At 40.0% G+C, this 20622-nt stretch overlaps 1 non-coding gene across 1 annotated transcript; it reads left to right on the forward strand.

The window, feature by feature from the left end:
- Positions 1 to 19312: 19312 nt before the first annotated feature.
- Positions 19313 to 19476, forward strand: LOC114008524 (U1 spliceosomal RNA). The gene has a single exon (XR_003550043.1). It is a non-coding gene; the product is annotated as a U1 spliceosomal RNA (small nuclear RNA).
- Positions 19477 to 20622: the final 1146 nt, after the last annotated feature.

The following is a 20622-nucleotide window of genomic DNA, read 5'->3' on the forward strand; positions in this document are numbered from 1 at the left end:
AGAGACAGAGACAGAAAATGAGAAATCATCCCCCAGGGAGGCTGGCCATGCCACAATCCCTTCTCCTCCATTCTCCTCTTGGGATCTTGGGCACACGCCCAGCGTGAGTTAAAGCCACTGAGTCTGGAATTCAAACTGCGGTCGACTACCTGGGAGTCCAGGGACATAGCCATAATGCCAACTGCTGGTCCCAGAAATCAGGAATTTTTTTAGAAAGAGATTACTCTTTGCCCTGAAATCATCATGTATATAAGACCAGACCAGATGACCAACCCCCTTCTATCACTTGACTATCTGAGGAATTACTAGGAAGGAGCATTCTCATTTCTCTGACACCTCAACCTAGACATGTCTCTATAAAAGGTTGACACCAACTACAGCTCCTAAAGACCTATTGTCCCCAAGAATTTGGAAGTCAAACAGTGTCTTACGCATCTAAATATGAACTCTTGATTTTGCCTCCTAAATTTAATGTCCATCTCAGTTTTCTTCATCTCAGTAAATGGCACCTTCATTGAGTTAGCTGCCTAGGTCAAAACTCAAAAACTCTTAGCTCAACCCCATATTCAATTTATGAATAGCAAAGAATAGCAAATTTACGAATTGCTAATAGCAATTCTTATTAGCTCTTCAAAACATGCCCCACATCTAAATACTTCTCAGTCTCTACCACTGTATTCTACTTGGTCTCTTGTTATCACCCTTACCCCCTGGAGTATATTACTTATTCAGCAACCAGATGGATCCTATTAGAATATAAATCGGATCATTTCACTCTTTTGCTGAAAATCTTCAAATGATTTCTCACCTTATTTTTATTTAAGAAAGATTTTTCAGGACTCAAACTGCAGTCAGCCGTGTGGGAGTCCAGCACCTTAACTACTACATCACCTGCTTGCCCCTTCACTTATTTTTTTAAATTGAGTTTTTAAAAAATATTTCATTTTATTGGTTATTATTATCATTCTTAAATTTTTCTGTAGAACATGTGGGCTCACCAAAGAAAGACAGAGACAAAGAGAGAGAGCAAGAAAGCAAGCCACCATATCTGGGACTTGAACTGCAGTCAACTATGTGGGAGTCCAGGGCCTTAACCACTACACCACCTGCTGGCCCCTGCCCACCATATTTAAAATAAAATCTAAAGCTTTGATTGGTCTCTGACTGTTCTCAAACCACATCTGCCACCCTCTCCCTCATTCAGTCTATTCCCTCCACACTGGTTTCCCTGTTTTCCTCAAAGGTTACAAGCACACTTAGACCTTCAAGGCCGTTTCTCCTGCCATAATGCTTTCTTTAGATATCCTCACATCTTACTTCTTAACTTCATTTAAATCTTTACTCAAATACTATCATCTCGGGCCAGCAGATGGCATAAAAGTTAAGGTGACTGAATTCAACATGGCCCACTGGGTTCAAGTTCTGGACCCAGCGCCTTGAAAAATCACACTGGGTGCATAATATGTGTGTCCAAAATCCAGGGCAGAGAGTGAGGAGAAGGGATTACAACATAGCCGATCCCTTCTGAGGGGAGATTTCTCACTTTTTCTTTTTCTCTCTCTCTGGCAAGTGCACACACCTTATAGCAAAACTAATAAATAATAATAATAATAACAAACAAAAAACAAATACTATCTCAGAAAGATCTTCCCGACCACCCTAACAAAAAGAGCAGCCCTATCCCCACCATCAACCGTCATCATTTTCTATCCCTTTACTCAATATTTTCTTCATAGTATTGGCCACTATCTGTCGCTTCGTTATGTATTTAATTGTCTGTGTTCTCCCACAAGATGTAAGGTCCATGGTGGCAGGTTCTTTGTTTTGTTCCTAGCCATATATCCTGTAGGTAGAGCAGTGCCTGGCATATATGTTAATGAACTGATGTTTACAATAATGAGCCATCCAATTAAAAAAAAAAGTGTTACAGTTTGTTATTGTTCCATTCTACAGACCTGAAGCCCACCCTGCCTGAGCACAGAGGGAAGAAAATAAAGTCAGAAGGACTTCCAGCCCCTAGGCAATCTTGGTGCAGAGAAACGAGGAGAGAAAGGTCTTCCCTGTCACACGTGTCCTCAGCAGTCTTTTCTGCCCCACCTCAGTCACTTGACCTGTGGCTTAGATCCCTCTCAAACCTTTGCCTTGACGCCATCCCTTCCAGGTAAAACAAATCATAACTTATAACCAGAGTTTGTACTATTTTACGCTATTAAGTGCCCACAACACTAGCCAAAAGCAGCTGTTCAGCTATTGGGTATGCTCGCTGGGGACAGACAGACGGAAAGCAAGAAATCACCCCTTGTGGCGCATGGTCATCCACAATCCCTTCACCTCCATTTCTCCACCTTGGTGGGTGTGTGGGCATGCATGCACACGGGCTTGGTGTGTTTTTCAAGCCTCCAGGTCTGGCTTTCGAACCACACAATCAGCCACATGGGATCCAGCAGCCTTAAACACTAGGTCATTGGGCTGGCCCAACTTAGCCTTTTTTAGTCTCATTTTCTCAGCACAAAATAGGAATAGAGACCACTATTTCACAGGGTGATTTGTGCGTTGCATGTTATTTCGTATGTGAAATACTTAGTGCAATGGCTGGCACACAGCACTAAGTGAACGGAAGTTATCGCTATTACTATTACTATTACTATTAAAGTATCTAAGGAGGATGGAAACTATGGACACTAATGCTGACTGTAAATTCTACAGAAATAACAGAATAATTTATTTGGTAACTGGCTTATATTTTATATACTATTATACAAGACAGGACTGATTACGCATACTCAAACCTATTTGTTTCATATAGTTAGAACAAAATTTATGAAGCATGTTAAGAAGAGTAAGGCAATGTAGTTTACTGGATTAAGCCTGTAATTTGGAGTCAGCCAGAACCAAGTTTGAATTCTGGCTCTGTCTTTACTCAGTGCTTGGACAGGCTACTTAACTTCTCTGGACCCAGTTTCTTACCACATAGGCACAACAGCACCATGTTCTCCAGAAATGGGGGAATCAGTAAGAGGATACAGCGGTGGTGGAGGGGGACTGTAAAAACAAGTTGGACCAGATGGTAAGGGGCATTGTATGTCACACTAAACTGAGTGTGGACATTTGTCACTCAAAGTCACAGATTTTTTTTTTTTTTTGGAGAGGTTTTTGCTATAGGGCGTGTGCACTCGCCAGAAAGGCAAAGAGAGACAGAAAGCGAGAAATCACCCCCCAGGGCGAATGGCCACACCATAATCCCTTCTCCTCCATTCTCCTCTCGGGATCTTGGGCATGCTCACATACCCAGTGTGAGTTTAAGCCATTGGGTCCAGGACTCGAACCGTGGTCGACTACGTGGGAGTCTAGTGACATAGCCATTGTGCCATCTGCTGGTCCCATTAAAGTCATGGATATTTTTTAAAGCACTTAAATGATATGTAAAATCTTTGTTTTTACAAAGGGAACTAATGGCTGTATCGCAGTGAAACTGTGGAGCCAAGGGGAAGAGCTAGTGCAGAAGGTAAGGGAGAGGGAGGAGGCTGGGAGCTCAGCCAATAAAACATTGAAAGAGTTGATTGAGGATGACACAGGTCTAATTATTCAAATATTACATAGATATAAATGACTGACAAGCTGTATAGTTACGCTGACTCCTGAACATTTTCCTCCCTGCGTTAAGGAGCGAAATAGATAACAACACATTTTAAAACTTTAAAGTAGAGGGAATTTCAACTTAATTTTCACATGGTCTTCAAAGACAGCCTGTTGAAACTGGGATTCATTTCAGTATCTCTAAGCAGTGAGAAAATATGAACTTGAATTCAAATAAAGGGATTTTAATGGCTTAAGATGTCATATAGGAGTGGCTTTTTTTTTTTTTTAAGGTTTTTGTCATAGGGTACATGCACTCACTGAAGACAGAAGTAGAAGAGAGAGGGAAAGTGAGAAATCACCCCCTGGTGACAGGAAGGGTGTTTTCACCCCCCGTGGCCAGAAAGGGTGTTTTTTTTTTTTTTTTTTTTTTTCCCTTGTGGGGGCGGGACACACCACAATATCTTTTCCTCCATTCTTCTCTTAGGATTTTGGGCACACATGCACATGCATCTGGCATGATTTTTAAGCTGCCGGATCTAGGACTTGAACAGCAGGTGTCCATGTGGGAGTCTAACACCTTAACCACCACACCACCTGCTGGCCCAAAAGAGGCATTTTTTTTCATTTCAGTTTTGCATATCTGTTTGTGTGGGTGAGGGGAGCAGGATTTTAGACAGGGTCCCACCATGTTACAAACCTCCTACCTCAACCTCCCAAACACCTGGGAATACCGGGATGTACCACCCTTCTAAGACTTTGGGGTGGGCTGGAATTGAACCCAGGCCTCATGTGTGGCCTTAGTCTGAGTAGCAGCAGCAGTAAGCACAGTACATCTGTGGCTCAGATAGGAGAGGCATTTTAATTTCTGTCATGGTAGATACTTGTCAGTTCTTCCACCACGCACACATTTCGAATCCCTAGCACTACCTCTGTCTTCTAAGATCTCTCTCATCAAACTGTTTTGGCTACTTCCTTGGCTCAGCATGTAACTCTGTATAAAAGACCCCTAAACTTTCGTCAATGCCATACAAAGGCAGCTTTGTAATGTTATCAGAGATTCTTCTATAAAAATGCTTACCTTGGGGCCCCCAGGTGGTGTGGTGGTTAAGGGCGCTGGCCTCCCACATGGCCAACTGTGGTTCAAGTCCCAGACCTGATGGCTTACTTTCTCACTTTCCCTTTCTCTCTCTTTCTCTTTCTTTCTCTCTCTCTGTCCCTCTATGGTCAAACTGAAATAAATGAAGTTAAATAAGTTAAATAAGATAATTTTTTTAAAAAATGCTTACCTCTTTACTGCAGTTTCAGAGAAATATTTTCTGGAATTGGCTCACTGCTCATGAAGAGTAGATTTAAGGGAACCAGCAGTTAGCGTAATGGCTATGTTGCTGGACTCCCACGTAGTCGACTGCGGTTCATGCCTAGACCCAGTGGCTTATAACTCACGCTGGGCGCGTGTGCGTGTGTGCCCAAGATCCCAAGAGGAGAATGGAGGAGAAAGGATTGCAGCATGACCCCTTGGGGGGTGATTTCTCGCTTTCTGTCTCTATGTCTCTCTCTGTCTGTCTGGTGAGCGCACGCGCCCTATAGTGAAAAACCTCTCCAAAAAAAAGAGTAGATTTGAATCCTAACATTGTCATTTACTGAAGAAGTGGTCTTAGAAAATACTCTTTGAGTTCCAGTTCTTTTTCTCTAAAGTAAACATAACAATACCTACATGATAGAATAAATCATGACCTATTTTTTTCTATGCAAAAATGCATCATGACTTTTCCAACAACCCAATAAATATTTTCTACAGCACTGGTTTATACAGTACTCAGTATCAATGAATGTGTACTTAGTGTTGCTTGTAAACTTATAAGAGCAGAGACTTTCTAGCCTGTTTTTCACTGTACAAATATTATATATGTGTGCTCCAAATAAACATTTTGGAATAATGATCAAAGTTGTCTATTTGAGGAGAAAAAAGTCTTGCCAATCTTTATCGATTTCTGTATATTGATATTTTATTTGTATACTTGAAAATTATATCTTATAATTGTATATGCCACATTTTTATTTATGTACACACATATACACAAGGGTACTTTAAAAGTTCATGGAAAAATGAATGGACATGAATTTATTTTAGTGTACAAAAAATTGAAATCTGTGCACATTTTCTTACCCATTTTCTGCAAAGTTTTTGAAGACTCTCCCATATATAACATGCCCCCCACATACACACACATATGGTGATTTACATTATTTTCTTTCATAGTCTCTCAACTTTTGCTCTATATAATCCTGAGACTTTGTTGTTAGTCTCAAGATTCATATACATGAGGGCCAGCAAGTGGCATGGTGGTTAAAGGCGTTGGACTCCCACATGGCTGACCATGGTTCAAGTCTCGGACCTGATGGCTTGCTTTCTCACTTCCTCTCTCTCTCTCTCTCTGATCAAACTGGAAAATAATAATGATAATAATATTAAATAAAGTTAAATAAAATAATTCTTATAAAAAAAGATTCATATACATTAAAAACATTAACTGAGACCCAGCAGGTGGCGTGGCGGTTAAGGCGCTGGACTTCGACATGGCTGACCGTGGTATACATCCTGGACCTGGCAGCTTGCTTTCTCACTTTCCCTGTCTTCCTCTGATCCAATTGAAAAACTGTAGTGATAATAATAATAATAACAAATGAAATTAAATAAATAATTCTCTTTTTAAATTTCCTGTTTGGTTAATTGAACCTCTCATAAGTATAAAGTATCCCTCTTTATTTGTAGTAATGCCTTTTACTTAAAGTATGTTTTGTCTGGTGTTTTCCTCTAGACAAATATCAGCTTTCTTTTGGTTGGTGTTTTCAAGGTAGGTATTTTTGTGTTATTTTTTTCTTTTTTTAAAGAATTATTTTATTTATTATTGTTCATTTTTATTTTGATCAGAGAGAAAGGGAAAGTAAGAAAGCAAGCCACCAGGCCTGAAAACTAGTCAGCCATGTGAGAATCCAGCTCCTTAACCACTACATCACCTGCTGGCTACTATATTTTCATTTTAATTTCAACCTTTATATTTTAAATGTACATCCTATTAATAGTCAGAATTTTTAAAAATATTTTTTGCCAAAGGGCACATGTGCTCACACGAGAGAGACAGGGAAAGTGAGAAACCACCCCTCAGGGGGATGGCCACGGAGCAATCTCTTCTCTTCCATTCTCCTCCTGGGATCTTGGGCACATACGCACATACACTTGGTGTGATTTTCAAGGTCCAGGACTCAAACCAGGATCTGCCATGTGGGGGCTCAGTGCCTTAACTACTATCCCACCTACTGGCCCCAGCAGTCAGAACATTTAACCAGTCAGATCATTTTAACTTTTAACTGAAATATTTTAGTCCTTCTATACTTATGTAATTGTTACTATATCCAGCATTAGGCCTGCTATCTCTTAAAGAGCTTCCTATGTGATCTGCTACATTTCTTTTATTTTCTTTTTTGTTTTTAGATTGATATCTGATTTTTATATATCAACCTGCCATAGCACTTTAAAATTATATCGTTTGCCTGTATTCTTCTATTGATTACTTTAAAGTTACATTGCACATTTTTTATTTTTTGGAGAGGTTTTTGCTATAGGGCGCGTGCACTCAACAGAGAGAGACAAAGAGACAGAAAGCAAGAAATCACCCCCCAGGGGGGATGGCCACGCCACAATCCCTTCTCCTCTTGGGATCTTGGGCATGCACACACACGCGCCCAGCGTGAGTTTTAAGCCACCGGGTCCGGGATGCGAACACTTAGTCAACTACGTGGGAGTCCAGCGACATAGACATTATGCTAACTGGTGGTCCCACATTACACGTTTTTTTTCACTTGCTAGAGGGTTCATGCACTTGCCAGAGAGAGGAAAAAAAAAAATGAGAAGGCACCTCCATCGGGGATGGTCATGCCATAACCCCTTCTCCATTTCTCCTTCCTTTTGGGGATTTTGGGCACACACACACACACACACACACACACACACACGCCTGGCATGTTTTTTAATATGCTGGGTCTGGCACTTGAGCCGTGAAGCTGGCCATGTGGGATCCATCCTTAACCACCATGTCACCAGCTGGCCCTACAGTACATGTTTTTAATTTATCGAAATTGATCTTTGCTGACATAAGGAAGTTAGAACACTTGGACTCCATGTACTCTGCCCTGACTTATATGCTATCGTTATACATTTTACATTTGATTTAAAGAAGTCCACAAGACAATATTGTTTTAGAAGTTAATATTCATTAGTTTACTCACATGCTTTCTCCTTTCTCTGCTCTTAATTCTTTGTATCTCAGACTTTCCTCTTATGTGAAATATATGCTTTAAATTTTCCTTCACTTATTTGCCAGTGATAAAATATGTCAGCTCTAGCGTCTTTACCTACTTATTGATCTTTATAGGCTGGTGGGTTTTTTTTTCTTTCAACACATTGGAAATAACATTCCTGGGACCAGCAGGTGGCGTGGTGTCTAAGGTGCTGGACACTCCCATGTGGCTGACCAAGGTTCGAGTCCTGGACCTGGCGGCTTGCTTTCTCACTTTCTCTCTCACTCTCTCTGTCTCTCTCTGGTCAAGTTAAAATAAATGAGTGAATAAATAAAATTAAATAAATGATTTTTAAAAAAGAAAAAAACATTCCACTGTTTCTTATTTCCCTTTTTATCAAAGGATTTTATTTTATTCATTATTATTATTATTATTTTTAATTTGACCAGAGAGAAAAAGGGAGAAAGCAAGCCGCCAGTTCCAGGACTCTAATCACCATCAGCCACGTGGGTGTCCAGCACCCCAACCACCATGCCACCTGCTGGCACCTCTTCCCTTTTACCAGTGAAAAATGTAGTCTATTGACTGAAAATAATATACCTTTTTTCCTGTGGCTGCTTTTAACATTTGTTTTTAGAAGTTTAAGACATTTACTTTGGTGTGACTAAATATGGACTTCTTTTTTTTTTTTTTTTTTTTTTTTCTGGAGAGGTTTTTGCTATAGGGCACGTGCACTCACCAGAAAGAGAGAGACAGAGAGACAGAAAGCGAGAAATCACCCCCCAGGGCGAATGGCCATGCCACAATCCCTTCTCTTCCATTCTCCTCTTGGGATCTTGGGCACACACGCACATGCACCCAGCGTGAGTTTAAGCCACCAGGTCTAGGACTTGAACCATGGTCAGCTACGAGGGAGTTCAGCGACATAGCTATTACACTAACTGCTGGTCCCATGTGGACTTCTTTTTATCATACTTTCAGTTCATAAGTCTTCTTTTTTTAGAGAGAGATTTTTGCTATACTGTGTATGCACCGTATAGAGAGACAAAGAGAAAGAAAGAGAGAAATCACCCCTAAGGGTGCAACCACACCGCAATCCCTTCTTCATTCTCCTCGGGATTTGGGGCACACGCACACATATGTCTGGCATGAGTTTCAAGGCTCTGGGCCCGGACTCAAGCCTCAGTTGACTACATGGGAGTCCAGAAACATAACCATTACACCATCTGCTGGCCCCCATAAGGCTTCTTAAAAATCAGTGACTTGTCAGAAAAATCCTCATCAGTTAACTCTTCAAATAATTGGTTTTACCTCATTTCACCTTTTTTTCTTCTAGAATCCTGACTAAACCTATTAGACTTTCACTAATCTTCTGTGTCTTTTGACCTCTCACATGTGATTTTCTCTTTTACTTTCTTGTTTTTGGTCTCTCCATGCTACAATCTAGACAATTTCTTCTGATGGATTTTCAGTTTAAATAAGTCTTAAGATGTATTTATTATACACTTATAAATAAAATTCTGTTTGATTTTAAATTTTCATTTATACATTTTATTTACAAGACTTATTTACAAAATATATTTATAAATTTTATTGAAACATTATAATATTTGAGATAAGAATAAACTTCTACTTTTTCTTTTCTTTTTTTTTTTTTTTTTTTTTTTGAGAGGTTTTTGCTATACGGTGCGTGCACTAGCCAGAAAGGCAGAGAGACAGAAAGCAAGAAATCACCCCCCGGGCAGATGGCCACACTGCAATCCTTTCTCCTCCATTCTCCTCTTGGGATCTTGGGCACACATGCACACGCACCCAGCACGAGTTTAAATCACTGGGTCTGGGACTCAAACTGCAGGTGACTACATGGGAGTCCAGCGGCATAGCCATTATGCCAACTGCTGGTCCCGCTTGGTTTTTCATACTTGCTTTGTGTTTTTTGGGTCTCGACAGAGATCATCAAGCCGGTCTTTTCTGTATTTAAACATATTCTTTTATAGTTTGTGCCTGATAAATCCAACATCGTGAGCCTGTTTTTGTTCTCTCTGCTGATTCTTGCTCAGCTGATCTATTATGGTTTCCTTTTTACCTGATTTTGTTGAGTAAGAGCTGAACCCAGTTTGGAAGAATTATTCCAGCCATGATTTTAGGCCTATAATGAAGGAATCTAACTTCAGGGTGGATTAGTATTTGTTTCTACCAGGCATAACCAATCTAGAATTGCTGTAAGCTAAGTTCAAGGTGTGAGACCTACTTACAGGCAACTTGAACACAAGCAGTAAATATTCAAAGGCTTGGGAGTCCTTGTATTTTGGGGGGGACGGTCTTCTGGAAGGCTTCCTCTGACACAGGTCCTGGGTTTGCTTCGTCTCCCTCGTCCTGCAGTTCTAACAAGATAAAGATTCTAATTGTCATGAAGGAGAGAATTCCTCAGCGTTCGTATTTAGATCCCTATTTTTCCATTGCCTTTAGTCTGATAGTTCCTTACCATCTTTTTATAAGCTTTTATGTTTTAGAAATTATTTTTAGGGCCAGCCCTATGACCTAATGGTTAAAGTAGGTCCCACATGGCAACCACAGTTTAAAGCCCAGTCCTGGTGCCTTGAAAAATTCACCAGGCGCATGAGCATGTGTGCCCGAAATCCTGACAGGGTGAAGAAATGGAGAAGGGATCGCACAGTGACCACACTCACTCCTTGCTTTCTCTTTGGCGACAGTTGCACATGTTCTGGGTAGGGGAATATTTTTAAAATCTAGTCCTTTCCATTTATTGTCACAGGGAGGATTGATTTGTCTAGCAGCTTAATACTACCAGAACTATTAAGTCAGGCCATCATTTTAAAAGTGTCTTTTATAAATACTATAAAACAGTCCTTCAGAATGATTCCGGCTATTTATACCACTCTCGACAGCCATGAGTGCCACTTTCCCCATTGCTTCAACTGTGTTTTGTTACCTAAAAGAAAAAATATTTGCCAATTAGATCAGCGAAAATGCTTTGTTCAAATAAACTTGTACCTATATGCTTATTAATAAAACTTAACATCTTATAGTCTGTTATTAAAAATATATTTTATTTTTCATAATCTAACCTGTTCAAATTTTCCATTGCTTATTTTTAGTCTTTTGGCTGTTATATAGCTGGTACCCACCAGAGAAGCTGTATTGATTGTTCAAAACATTAACATACTTCTGTATCAATCAGTAAATAGCCAACATCTTTCCGACTATTCTCCTAGCCTCTCCCAAGAATTACCCACTCTCTCCATTGTCAACCAAAGAGTTACTGGCCAGCATACCAAGTAGTCTTGACAGCCCTGCTCCAGCTCTGTGGCCATTACCAGTTCCAACTGATTAAAACCATTTCACAGAGGGAACCAGAAGTTAGCATAGTGGCTATGTCGCTGGACTCCCACGTAGTCGACCACGGTTCACGTCCTGGACCCGGTGGCTTAAAACTCAAGCCGGGCGCGTGTGCATGTGTGCCCAAGATCCCGAGAGGAGAATGGAGGAGAAGGGATAGCGGCATGACCATCCCCCCTGGGGGGTGATTTCTCGCTTTCTGTCTCTATGTCTGTCTGGCAAGTGCATGCGCCCTATAGCAAAAATCTCTCCAAAAAAAAAAAAAAATTCATAGATATTCTTAAGTATTTTAATGTAACCCATTCTATACATTAAAAGTCTCTTCCCCATCTGACAATAAGATGTTTAAAGGACATTAAACTATATTTCTTCTTCCTTTTATATACTCTTTATTTGTATTTATAGCTTTTATTTATAATTGCTATTTCTCCCAAGGTTGGTACTATTACTACAGCTTTTTCTTCTTCTCCTTTTTTTTTTTTTAAGGAGAGAGATTTTTCTATAGCCAGAGAGACAGAGGGACAGAAAGCAAGAAATCACCCCCCAGGGAGGATGGCCATGCCACAATCCCTCTCCTCCATTCTCCTTTCAGGATTTTGAGTGCATACACATGCAACCAGTGTGAGTTTCGTGTCGCTGGGTCTAGGACTCAAACCGCAGTTGACTATGTGGGAGTCCAGTGATGTAACCATTCTGCCATCTGCTGGTCTCTCTTTAAAATAATCTCTCAATACTTAAAAATCTACAAAAATCTGGCATGGTGGTTAAAGAGCTAGAATCTCACAAGGCTGACCATGGTTTGATCCCCAGACATGGCAGCTTGAAAATCACCCCCGGTGTGTGTGCATGTGTGCCCAAAATCCCAGGAGGAGAATAGAAAAGGAGGGATTATGGCATGGCCAAACCCCTCCCCCGGGGGGGCCGGATTCTCACTTTCCCTCTCATCATCTCTCTCTAGCTAGCACACATGCCCTATGGCAAAAACCTAAAAAAAAAAGAAAAAGGCAAAAAACTACGAAGAAATTTAGTCACAAACCTACATAAGATTTTCATTGTGTGTGTGTGTGTGTGTGTGTGTGTGTGTGTGTGTACACACACACTTTGGAAACCTGTCAAGCTTAATGATTATCAATTTTAATGCTTTTGGCAGACAGCACAGATTCCAAATTTTATAAATACCAGCAGAGGCCAAAACAAATAGTTCATTTTGGACATGCAGCAAATCATTTTGAATTAATTTTCCTTTATGAGATGTGTACCTCCTGAAGGAAGCGTAAACTAATTTTTGTAGACTAAATCATTTTTATACTTGCCTACAGTATTGATCTATAAAGATACCAGCTCTTTTATGGTCTTGTGGCACATATATTGGTTAGATATAATGATCCGTTTTTTATGACTATTCTGTTTGAAATCTGATAACCACACCATTGCATTGTTATCTAGGCAACATCTTCCCAGCATTTCAATTATCCTAATCTCATGCAGACCCACATCAAAGGCTTTTACAAACATTTAGATATATTGTTTGCCCATGGAGTTTCCTTTATCCACAAACTTGTTGAGTAATTTTATAAGACCAGATAAATCAGATTTGCCTGGCATGATCTGTCTTCATAAACAAATGCTGTCCGCTGCCCATCACATTGTTATCTAAATGATTTCAGATCAATTTGGTTCACTCTAACTTGGGCAATTGCATTCTGCCAGCCCCAAACTCCCTGTGTTTTTCAATTGGAGACATTATTCTTCCTTTCACTTAACAAAGTGTTCTGTGAAACAAGCAGGCAAGTATCTGAACCAATAAAGCTCAGTTTCCCGAAGATTTGTGTCTCATAGGCTAACGGAAACTGTATATTACATCCATGTCATAACTTCGGCTGGTGACATTATGACCTAAATCGTTCTACTAGATATCAACAGCAGTATTATGATTCCTCAATAGGAAACGTGGGCAAAACGAAGAGTATCTTCCTTTTGTGTGTACTTACAGTACATACTAACACAAAATTCCCTGCTACCACTGAATTCAGTTGAAATTGAGTTTTCTATCAGAGGTTAATAATGAGATACATTGGCTGTGAAATTATTTCAGTGGAAAAGTTGTTATATATTATACTAAGGCAGAATGATCATTATGGCTCATCTGAGAAGACTGATAGTAGTTCTATATTTCAAGGTGAATTAACAAACTTTTTTCATTACTTGCATGTCATTAAGAGGAATCAATGTGTTGATGCTGTTTCTCTCACATTTACATGATGCCCTCTGAAGTCTGTGGCTTATCTCCAAAAGTGATATTTGCCTAAAATTATATGTTAATTTGGGGGCCATCTAAATGGACCATTTAAATTTCATTAATTTGCAAAGCATATTTCCAGGAGGAGAAATGAACAACATTCTATTTCCCTTGATGTTCATCTCTCTTTTTTTTTTTTAAAGAGAGATTTTTGCTATAGGATGCGTGTGCTCACTAGAAAGAGAGAGACAGAGACAGAAAGCAAGAAGTTACCCCCCCTCCCGGGATGGCCACACAATCCCTTCTCATCCATTCTCCTTTCAGGATTTTGGGCACGCACGCACACTCACCAGGTGTGAGTTTGAAGGTCTGAGACTCAAACTGCGGTTGACCATGTGGGAGTGCAGTGACATAACCATTACGCCATCTGCTGGTTCTGATGTTCTTATTTCTTAATATCAACCAGGTTCAGCTTGAATTGATGTGTACAGTTTCCCTGGTTTCATGGTTAGAAATGCTTAAACGAACCCAGGTTTTAAAATGTAGTCACAATTCCCAGAGTTCACTCACTAGGAGAATGTATAATTTTTTTGCTTGGGAGTCATTTTGATTGTCATTTGTAGCACCAAATCAACATAGCCCAAGAAACAGTCACTTGGAAAAAGATACTACCAGATACTATAGATAGAATAAGGTTTTTTTTAATAGTATTATTAGGTTGTCAGAAAAGTAATGATGCATTTTTGTATAGAAAAAAGGACGTCAAGACTTTTCTGATGACCCAATATTTACTCACTAAGCTACCTCCTTTATTAATATAGTTAAAGTTTCTCTATACAGTAATGAGGAAAATAGGGGCAGCAGGTGGCATAGCGGTTACATCACTCGACTCCCGCGTAGCAGACCAAGTTTTGAGTCCCAGACCTGGCGGCTCTAAACTCATGCTGGGCACGTGTGTGTACCCAAGATTCTGAGTGGAGGGAACAAGCAGTTAGCGTAATGGCTATGTCGCTGGACTCCCACGTAGTCGACCACAGTTCGCGTCTCAGACCTGGTGGCTTAAAACTCACGCCGGGCGCGTGTGCATGTGTGCCCAAGATCCCGAGAGGAGAATGGAGGAGAAGGGATTGTGGCGTGACCATCCCCCCTGGGGGGTGATTTCTCGCTTTCTGTCTCTCTCTCTGTCTCTCTCTGTCTGGCGAGCGCATGCGCCTTATAGCAAAAACCTCTCAAAAAAAAAAAAAGATTCTGGGAGGAAAATGGAGGTGAAAGGATTATGGTGTCCATCCCCCTGGGGGGTGATTTCTCGCCTTTCCTCTCACTGACTCTGTCTCTGTCCCTCTCTGGTGAGCACCTGTGCCCTGAGGCAAAAACCTCTTAATCTTTACTGTTCTTGTCAATAAATGGTCTTTTCCTTTTTAAAATTAAGGACATAATAGCTCATGGCATCAATTATAATAACATCTATCTTTTCTGATTTTTTTTTAAGTTTTGCTATAGGGCACATGCTCTTGAGGAAAGAGACAGAGAGAGCGGGAGGCTAAGTAAGAAATTATTCTCCCAAGGAGGACGATCACACCCCAATCCCTTCTCTTCCATTCTCCTCTTAGATTTTGGGCACGCACGCACACACACCCAGTGTGATTTTCAAGCTGCCCAGTCCGAGACTTGAACAGCGTAGTTGGCCATGTGTGATCCAGCTGCCTTACCTCCACACCACCTGGTGGCCTGCTTAGATATCAACCATGCTTATTTAGTGGAAGACATGAAATACTGTGTGTGTAAATGATTATTAACGAGGTTAGTATTATTGTCAAAGAGCAGGATGGAAGCATCAGGGTTGGTTGTATTTCCTTACACCCTTTCCATTTCTCTAGAAGCCTCACATAGGGATAATTCGAATTTTGGCCTGGCTAGGCCACCTAGCTATGCAACAGTAATACCTGCTCTAAAGTGCTGAGCCACATGGGAAGGTCCCAGGTTCACGTCTCAAGGTTTCTCCGTGCATGTTGGTGTGCATGCTTGTGCCCAGGGGCTGGGCAGGCTGAGGCTGAGGATGGTTTGTGGCATAAAGACCCTACTGGGGGTAGCTCTCTCTCTCGCAATTAAAAAAAGAAAAGAAAAAAGAAGAGAAAAGAAAAAAAAGAAAAGAAAAGAAAAGAAAGGAAAAGAAAAAGAAAATACCACAATGCTCACTGCTTTAAAAGAGAATATTGGCTTAGCTGCTGTTGTCTAACAAGGTCACTTGTCACTTATAAAACCTTTACTTACTCGGTACATTGTCTCTAAGTGATTATACATAAGAAGTATTATGTTTTCTAATAAAGCTGATTTCCCCAAGAGCTTTTTTGTTGTCAGTATTTTGCCAGGTAAGGGGGTTGTTAAGAGAGCACAGAAAGGCAAAGAAAACTATGCCAAGAGAACTTTAACATTTTTGCTCCAAGATTCCTAGTATGAACTACAGAAAATTACTTGACTATTTTCTCAATATCCCCAAGGATGATGCATAGCTAGTTCCATTCTGGAGGTTATAATAAGTTGTATGTACAATGAATTCCTTAGAACACTAGGACTTAATTTTCCCCAAAGCCAGTAGAGAAAGAGTGACAGCTATATGTAACTATAACTCCTTAAACAATATGTTGTAACTTCAAAATAGAATTGAAATTCAGATATGAGCAGCTTTGATAATTTCTATTATTATAGAGTCTATTACGAATAAAAAGATTGATTTGCTCCCCTGAAAGGTTAAATGTGGCCATCCCCCCTGGGGGATGATTTCTCACTTTCTATTTCTCTGTCTCTCCGGCAAATGCACGTGACCTATAGCAAAAATCTCTCTCTAAAAAAAAAGAAAAAGAAATCATTATGTATGCTTTACAGTTTTTTAAAAATTTAAATAATTATTTATTTTATTTTATTTATTATTATATTACTTTTTAATTCACCAGAGAGAGACAGAAAATGAGAAAGCAAGATGCCAGGTCTGGGACTTGAACTGTGGTTGGCCATGTGGGAGTCCAACGTTTTAACCACCTGCTGGTTCCTGTTTTATAGATTTTTTTGTAAATAAATAAGAGGTGCCAACAAGTGGTATAGTGGTTAAGGCTCTAGACTCTCACATGGACAACCACAGTTAGAGTCTCAAACCTAGAGACTTGTTTTCTCACTTTCTTTCTCTCTCCCTCTCTGTCTCTCTTATGTCTCTCTGGTGAGCACAAGCACCCTACAGCAAATTTAAAATAATAATAATAACAAATAAAATTTAAATATATACTTATTTAAACATTTCCTAAGAAATTAGGACTGCAATGTTAATTCTTACTGAGCTATTACATCTATCTTTCCTGGACAGGACCCCTTAGAGAAAGTTCCAAAGTGAAAGATAACACAGAAAAGAAGTACATCATACATGTGAACAAATAACACAGTGAAACCAAATATTAGATATCCATTCGTGGATATTTATGTATCAACTGAGAAAGTGTGTGTGTGCGTGTGTGTGTGTGTGTATAGGATACAACTATGAACATATTTTTGTACAATTACACATGAAATCCTCATCACGACATTTTCCCTGAACACCTGTACTGTGAGTGGAGGATTTTCTGGAACTGAAATTGCTATTTGCACGATGTGGCGCATTGCAGCAATTCAAGGCTTTCATCCCACTTCACTGGAAATGAAGATTCACTACATTAATGTTCTCTAGACACTTGGGTGGTGTGAAATTATGCCCCTCAATTACAAATTTTTCTAGCCTTCTCTCTCTTTGCATCTGTATTTTCAAGTCTCATCTCAAATACTCCACAAAATATTTGGTTTCACTTGGCATAAAAGAAGCAAAGCTCTGTGCCTTCTCTTCCCCACCTTTGTGTGAAGATAGTAACCCTTGCCTCTCTCACAGAGACATTGTGAGGCATGATATTTTGTAAAGCACTTTAGAAACCTTTGATGGGGGGGTTAATGGAAATGAAAGCTGTATTGTCATCTGTTCTTCCAGTTCCTCTCAAGTTGGCATTTTCTTTCTTGTTTACTTTGTTGTTTGACTGTTAAGAAATACCATTTTGCTATTGAATGTTGAAGCTTAGTTTTATTTCCTTCAACTCCTTTCCACTTTTCGTTGGGACCTCTTCTCATGTCACTGCCGTAGAATCATAGATTGCTTCTAAGAACTGAGTCAAGTATGATCTGTTCTAAAGCTAAAGTACCTGGATATTGGTCTAATCTTACAACCAAGGAGCCTCCCAAATACTAATTCGCAGCTTAAGGTTTCACAAGGGCATTAATGGACACTCGCCACACATGCCACTCTGTGGCCTCACATTCACGTTCTCTACCCATCGGTCCTGCATTTATACTCACTGAACAGATGATCTCTCTCATTAAATTGTGAACACCCTTGACGGAACTTGCTGGGTCTGTCCGCACGGTACCTCGCACAATGTTTCACTCACAATAAATATTCAGTTAAAAAAAAAAAAAAAATTTGCTCTAGGGTGCATGAGCTCACCAGGAAAAGAAAGAGACAGAGAGGGAAGTGAGAAAGCACCCCCCGAGGGGGATGATCATGCTGCAATCCTTTCTCCTCCGTTCCCATCTCAGGATTTCAGGCATGCACACACATGCACCCAGCGAGGCTTTTTCAAGCTGCTGGATCCAGAACGCAAACCAAGAACTTGACCATGTAGGTAAGATCCAACCACCTTCACCACCACGCCACCTGGCTGGCCCAAATATCCAGTAATTATTTAATGTAATTAAATAAAACTAATTTTATGCCTCCTAAGATAGCAGCACCATGGAAATTTGGGGGCTAAATTGGGCTGAGTCTAGAGTTACTGCTGCCCATTCTTTTTTCTTTTTATTTCCCCCCCTTTTTTTATTTTGTTAAGAACTGCTCAACAAGGCCATGGGAAATAATCTGGATAACTTTTTTCTACTGTATCTGAAATCCAAAACCTGACTAAATTCTTCTCTCTGGAGCTAACAGAGGATTCCACTCTAAGATTTAAAGACAAGAGCCATTCTTCTATCGACTATTCAACTATTTCTTCAGAAAGGTATCCTTATAATGTATCCAAACACATGTTAAAAGTACACAACTCAAAGTAAATAGGAAGTACACAAAGGACACAATGAAAGGATGATGTTAAATCAGTTAGCTAGAGAAACCTTGAAACTAGACAGATCCAAGTTCTTGTCCTGACTGGACAACTTGCTAGCTGTGTTAAATTCAGTGGCTTACTTAACCTCTCTGAGCCTCTGTTTTCTTATACTTAAGAAAATACTTTTGGGAAAGCTGTACGTATAGTTTATAATAAATAACACTACCACATGCCTGATCCAAAATAGAAGCTCAATAAAAGGTATTAGCATTATTAGAAAACACACAAAACGCACCTTAGAAATGAACTGAAGAGTTACCTTAACCAAAATAAAAATGAAACACTACTGACAGCAGCCTTAGGGAAAGCCTAGGAGGCTGGATAACAGGGAGTCTTTTCATTGCAGGAAATGGCAACTTTCTCTCTGTTCCAACCCATTCTTAGAGTTCAGAGGGTGAAGCTGTCAGAACAGTTGCAAATCGAGAATAAAGCCACCGGATTTAAAATGAAATCCTGTCTTCTCATGGGGTTGCTCCCTGAAAAAGAGGGGTGCCAGTTATCCCAAGTCCTTCCCTGACCTCGCCAAAATTCAGAGAAAGGAAAGAGTTCAGTAAGGTGAACATTTGATCTAATTATAAAATCTCCTCCCCCCCCCTTATCCCTGTAAGTTCTACAAGAAGTCTTCAAAAAGTTCACAGAAAATATATATTATGAAAAATTATTGGGGATACTTACCTGGCAGGGGAGATACCATGATCACGAAGGTGGTTTTCCCAGGACGAGGCTTATCCATGGCACTCCAGATGTGCTGACCCCTGCAATTTCCCCAAATGTGGGAAACTTGACTGCATAATTTGTGGTAGTGGGGGACTGCATTCATGCTTTCCCCTGATAAAAAAAAAAACAAACTATGGGGCCAGCAGGTGCCATAGTGGTTAAGGCACTGGACTTCCAAATGGCCAACTGACGTTTAAGTCCCAGACCTGGATGCTTGAAAATCATTCCGGGCACAAATAGAGAAGAATGGAGAAGGGATTGCAGCATAGCCATCCCTCCTGTGGGGTGATTTCTCACTTTCCCTCTCACTGTCTCTGTTTCTCTCTGGCAACCATGTGTGTCCTATGGCACTTGACCATGTAGGTAAGATCCAACCACCTTCACCACCACGCCACCTGGCTGGCCCAAATATCCAGTAATTATTTAATGTAATTAAATAAAACTAATTTTATGCCTCCTAAGATAGCAGCACCATGGAAATTTGGGGGCTAAATTGGGCTGAGTCTAGAGTTACTGCTGCCCATTCTTTTTTCTTTTTATTTCCCCCCCTTTTTTTATTTTGTTAAGAACTGCTCAACAAGGCCATGGGAAATAATCTGGATAACTTTTTTCTACTGTATCTGAAATCCAAAACCTGACTAAATTCTTCTCTCTGGAGCTAACAGAGGATTCCACTCTAAGATTTAAAGACAAGAGCCATTCTTCTATCGACTATTCAACTATTTCTTCAGAAAGGTATCCTTATAATGTATCCAAACACATGTTAAAAGTACACAACTCAAAGTAAATAGGAAGTACACAAAGGACACAATGAAAGGATGATGTTAAATCAGTTAGCTAGAGAAACCTTGAAACTAGACAGATCCAAGTTCTTGTCCTGACTGGACAACTTGCTAGCTGTGTTAAATTCAGTGGCTTACTTAACCTCTCTGAGCCTCTGTTTTCTTATACTTAAGAAAATACTTTTGGGAAAGCTGTACGTATAGTTTATAATAAATAACACTACCACATGCCTGATCCAAAATAGAAGCTCAATAAAAGGTATTAGCATTATTAGAAAACACACAAAACGCACCTTAGAAATGAACTGAAGAGTTACCTTAACCAAAATAAAAATGAAACACTACTGACAGCAGCCTTAGGGAAAGCCTAGGAGGCTGGATAACAGGGAGTCTTTTCATTGCAGGAAATGGCAACTTTCTCTCTGTTCCAACCCATTCTTAGAGTTCAGAGGGTGAAGCTGTCAGAACAGTTGCAAAT

The sequence above is a fragment of the Tupaia chinensis genome, unplaced genomic scaffold (assembly GCF_000334495.1).
Source record: "Tupaia chinensis unplaced genomic scaffold, TupChi_1.0 Scaffold000350_1, whole genome shotgun sequence".
Taxonomy (NCBI): domain Eukaryota; kingdom Metazoa; phylum Chordata; class Mammalia; order Scandentia; family Tupaiidae; genus Tupaia; species Tupaia belangeri.